This window comes from Bufo gargarizans, chromosome 7 (genome assembly GCF_014858855.1).
Source record: "Bufo gargarizans isolate SCDJY-AF-19 chromosome 7, ASM1485885v1, whole genome shotgun sequence".
Taxonomy (NCBI): Eukaryota; Metazoa; Chordata; class Amphibia; order Anura; family Bufonidae; genus Bufo; species Bufo gargarizans.
In genome coordinates, this window is record NC_058086.1 from 84,426,911 (window position 1) to 84,432,910 (window position 6,000).

Genomic DNA, 6,000 nt, shown 5'->3' on the forward strand with positions numbered 1-6,000 from the left:
CCAAAACCCAGTGGCGAGGTTGGTTTTGCCACACAATCTCACACCGTAGTCCTCCCATCCCACATGGCAGCCCCCCATCATACCATCTGACACCGTAGCCCCCCATCCCACATGTCAGCCCCCCCATCATACAATCTCACACCGTAGTCCCCCCATCCCACATGGCAGCCCCCCACCATACAATCTCACACCGTAGTCCCCCCATCGTACAATCTCACACCGTAGTCCCCCCATCCTACATGGCAGCCCCCCATCATACAACCCCCCACACCATAGTGCCCCCCCATCCCACATGGCAGCCCCCCATCATACAATCCCACACAGCAGCCCCCATCATACAGACTCACACCGTAGTCCCCCCTCCCACATGGCAGCCCATCGTCATACAATCCCAAACCGTAGTCCCCCATCCCACATGGCAGCCCCCCATCATACAATCTCACACCGTAGTCCCCCCATCCCACATGGCAGCCCCCCATCATACAATCCCACACCGTAGTCCCCCCCATCCCACATGGCAGCCCCCCATCATACAATCTCACACCATAGTCCCCCCCATCCCACATGGCAGCCCCCCATCATACAATCCCACACAATAGCCCCCCCATCCCACACAGCAGCCCCCCATCATACAATCCCACACAATAGCCCCCCCATCCCACACAGCAGCCCCCATCACACAATCTCACACCGTAGTCCCCCCCATCCCACATGGCAGCCCCCATCATACAATCTCACACCGTAGTCCCCCCATCCCACATGGCAGCCCCCATCATACAATCACACACTGTAGTCCCCCCTTTATCCCACATGGCAGCCCCCCATCATACAATCACACACCGTAGTCCCCCCCATCCCACATGGCAGCCCCCCATCATACAATTCCACACGGCAGCCCCCCATCATACAATCCCACACAGCAGCCCCCCATCATACAATCTCACACAGTAGTCCCCCCCATCCCACATGGCATCCCCCCATCATACAATCTCACACCATAGTCCCCCCATCCCACATGGCAGTGTGGGTATAGTCTGGGGGTACATGGGGGACCAGTGGGGTGCTGGTAACGGCGTGGGTGTAGTCTGGGGGTACATGTGGGACCAGTGGGGTGCTGGTAACGGCGTGGGTGCACGGCCGTCTTTACCAAAGGGCAGCTGCCCCGGGCCCAGTTGCTCCTGGGGGGCCCAAGGCAGCTGCCTCTTGAGCCCTGCTATCTACTGTCCCGGGTGTCAAGCTGTCAGCTACACAGGCATCTACTGTGTTAAAGTTGTTAAAGATCTAGGACCTTAGATGACATCATCACCATGTGACCAGTAACCTAGCAATTACTGGTCACATGGCTATGAGGTCATCACAGGTCCTAGCAGGAGTGTTGCAGAAGTTAACTGTGGAGCTTTTTTGTGTGAAGATTACATCAGAAAAAGGTGACAGGGGCTGTTATGTTAATATACTGTAAACTACTGTATAGTGGGGTGCTGTGTACTGTGTGGGGGCCTGTATACTGTGTGGTGGGCTGTATACTGTGTGGTGGGCTGTATACCTTGTGGGGGGGCTGTGTATACTGTGTGGTGGGCTGTATACTGTGTGGGGGCCTGTATACTGTAGGGGGGGGGCTTATACTGTGTGGTGGGCTGTATAGTGTGGGGGGCCTGTATACTGTGGGGGGGGGGGGCTGTATAGTGTGGGGGGGCCTGTATAGTGTGGGGGGCTGTATATTGTGGAGTGCTATACTGCTGTACTGTATACTGTGGGGGTCTGTATACTGTGGGTGCGGTATAGTGTGGAGTGCTATACTGCTGTACTGTATTGTGTGGGGGGCTGTATCGTGTATAGTTTGGGGTGCTGTATACAATGAGGTGTTGTGTTGTATACTGTGGGGTGCTGTATACTGTTGGCTGCTATACTGCTCTACTATATACTGTGGGGTACTGTATAGTGTGGGGTGCTATACTGCATACTGTGTGGTGCTGTATACTATAGGGTGCTATACTGCATACTGTGGGGTGCTGGGGTGCACTGTAACACTAGGGTGAGCCGAGCCCTGGTCTCCTTCCTGCAGAGCGGTGCCCACTTCCAGCCTGAGCCCAGCTGCCCAGAGCACTGATCCTGAGCCGCTGGAGTCTTCAGAACTGGAAGTATTCACAGTCATTCACTGGACTCTACCAGGGGTGTGGATTTTTTGTGTGTGTGTTGTGGTGGAGGCCGTGATTGCCTGCTATGGTGTGGGAAGGCGGGATCCAGGGGGCCCAAGTAAATTTTTGCCCAGGGTCCAATCAATATTAAAGACGGCCCTGCGTGGGTGTAGTCTGGGGGTACATGGGGGACCAGTGGGGTGCTGGTAACAGCGTGGGTGCAGTCTGGGGGTAGATGTGGGACCAGAAGTGTTAGAATATTGCCACTCCTCTGTAGAAGATTACAAATCGAGGACATGGGCAAGGTGACATTGGGTTTTGCGGTCCCCAGTGCATGGAACGGGCGGCACATATGTGCATGAGCCCTAAAAGTCAAAATTTCTCAATATGGGAGCATCTCACCAGATAAATAAAAGGTCCTTTTTTACGTGCCCTACAATGCTGTTTAGTTTACTATTTTAATCCTGATGACTTTTTTTTTTTTTATATATATAGGGATAACCATAATTTGTGCTTTAAATGAATGTTATGTTTTAGATGAATAAAATATGTAAACATTTCAAATAATTGTCGTCTTTTTTTATTTTTTATTTAATTAGCCAATTTTATTTATTTGTATTTAAATAACTATATACTTTGGGAAACTGTAGCCGTGCATGTGTCTGTGATGGCACACTTATGGGGGAATTGACCATGAGGAGAATATTTGAAGTCAGTTTTGCTTGAGTCTGTGTTGGAGAACTTTATTCCACATTCATCACATGTTGTCTGATAATTGTGGCTTGTTCTTATACCCAACACTTTTCCTCCAGTTTTTCTATTTTTCCCTCCTGGAGTGAGATTGTGACTGTGACTTTTTTAAAAAGTCTCAATGATAAATCTGGAGTAATAATCATTAACATAGCTAACCACACCCACTTTTCCATCCTTATTACATAACTGGCATGAGTTGTGTAAAAATGCAAAAAGTCGCAAAATTTGGTGCAATAATGGCAAACAATCAGAAAGAGGCTTCATCGGAGAATATGACTTTGCCCCAGTCCTCAGCAGTCCATTCACCATATTTTCTGCAGAAGATCAATCTGTCCCTGATGTTTTTTTTGGAGAGAAGTGGCTTCTTTGCTGCCCTTCTTGACACCAGGCCATCTTCCAAAAGTCTTCGCCTCACTATGCGTGCAGATGCGCTCACATATTGGGATACCACATAGCAGAGCTGAGTGTTGGATATTGGTGTCACCACATAGCAGGGCTGAGTGCGGAATATTAGGGGATACCACATAGAAGAGCTGAGTGCTGGATATTGGGGTCACCACATAGCAGAGCTGAGTGCTGGATATTGGGGTCACCACATAGCAGAGCTGAGTGTGGGATATTGGGAAATACCACATAGCAGAGCTGGATATTGGGGTCACCACATAGCAGAGCTGAGTGCGGAATATTGGGGGATACCACAGAGCAGAGCTGAGTGCTGGATATTGGAGTCACCACATAGCAGAGCTGAGTGCTGGATATTGGGGTCATCACATAGCAAAGCTGAGTGCTGGATATTTTGGGGTCACCACATAGCAGATCTGACTTCTGGATATTATGAGGTCACCACATAACAGAACTGAGTACTGGATATTGTGGTCACCACATAGCAGAGCTGAGTGCAGGATATTGAGGACACCACATAGCTGAGCTGGATATTGGGGGTCACCACATAGCAGAGCTGAGTGCAGAATATTGGGGGATGCCACCTAATATCCAGCACTCAGCTCTGCTATGTTGTGACCTCAATATCCAGCACTCAGTTCTGCTATGCGGTGACCCCAATATCCAGCACTCAGCTCTGCTATGTGGTTACTCCAATATCCAGCACTCAGCTCTGCTATGTGGTATCCCCCAATATGCCGCACTCAGCTTTGTGGTGTCCTCAATATACTGCACTCAGCACTGCTATGTGTTGACCCTGTAATATCCAGCATACCACCATAGGGGATACCACATAGCAGAGCTGAGTGCTGGATATTGGGGTCACCACATAGCAAAGCTGAGTGTGGAATATTGGGGGATACCACATAGCAGAGCTGATTGCTGGATATTGGGGTCACCACATAGCAGAGCTTAGTGCAGAATATTGGGAGATACCACATAGCAGAGCTGAGTGCGGGATATTGTGGGATACCACATAGCAGAGCTGAGTGTTGGATATTGGTGTCACCACAAATCAGAGCTGAGTGCGGAATATTAGGGAATACCACATAGAAGAGCTGAGTGCTGGATATTGGGGTCACCACATAGAGCTGAGTGCTGGATATTGGGGTCACCACATAGCAGAGCTGAGTGCTGGATTTTGGGGTCACCACATAGCAGAGCTGAGTGCGGAATATTGGGGGATACCACAGAGCAGAGCTGAGTGCTGGATATTGGAGTCACCACATAGAGCTGAGTGCGGGATATTGGGGGATACGACATAGCAGAGCTGAGTGCTGGATATTGGGGTCACCACATAGCAGAGCTGAGTGTTGGATATTTTGGGGTCACCACATAGCAAAGCTGAGTCCGGGATATTGGGGTCACCACATAGCAAAGCTGATTGCTTGATATTGGGGCCACCACATAGCAGAGATGAGTGCAGAATATTGGGGGATACCACATAGCAGAGCTAAGTGCTGGATATTGGGGTCACCACATAGCAGAGCTGAGTGTGGAATATTGGGGGATACCACATAGCAGAGCTTAGTGCTGGATATTGGGGTCACCACATAGCAGAGCTGTGTGGAATATTGGGGGATACCACATAGCAGAGCTGAGTGCTGGATATTGGGGTCACCACATAGAGCTGAGTGTTGGATATTTTGGGGTCACTACATAGCAGAGCTGCGTGCTGGATATTGGGGTCACCACATACCAGAGCTGAGTGCTGGATATTGGGGTCACCACATAGCAGAGCTGAGTGCGGAATATTGGGAGATACCACATAGCAAAGCTGAGTGCTGGATATTGGGGTCACCACATAGAGCTGAGTGTTGGATATTTTGGGGTCACTACATAGAGCTGCGTGCTGGATATTGGGGTCCCCACATACCAGAGCTGAGTGCTGGATATTGGGGATACCACATAGCAAAGATGAGTGCTGGATATTGGGGTAACCACATAACGGAGCTGAGTGCTGGATATTTGGGTCACCACATAGAGCTGAGTGCGGGATATTGGGGTCACCATATAGCAGAGCTGAGTGCGGGATATTTGGGTCACCACATAGCAGAGATGAGTGCTGGATATTGGGGTCACCACATAGAGCTGAGTGCTGGGTATTAGGGTCACCACATAGCAGGCTGAGTGTGGGATATTGGGGTCAACACATAGCAGAGCTGAGTGTTGGATATTTTGGGGTCACCACATAGCGCTGAGTGCAGGATATTGGGGTCACCACATAGCAGAGCTGAGTGCTGGATGTTGGGGTCACCACATAGCAGAGCTGAGTGCGGAATATTGGGGGATATCACATAGCAGAGCTGAGTGCTGGATATTGGGGTCACCAAATAGAGCTGCGTGCTGGATATTGGGGTCACCACATAGCAGAGCTGAGTGCAGGATATTGGGGTCGCCATATGGCAGAGCTGAGTGTTGGATATTTTGGGGTCACCACATAGCAGAGGTGAGTGCTGGATATTGGGGGATACCACATAGCAGAGCTGAGTGCTGGATATTGGGGTCACCACATAGCAGAGCTGAGTGTTGGATATTTTGGGGGATACCACATAGAAGAGCTGAGTGCTGGATATTGGGGTCACCACATAGCTGAGCTGAGTGCAGAATATTGGGGGATACCACATAGCAGTGCTGAGTGCTGGGCTGGATATTGGGGTCACCACATAGC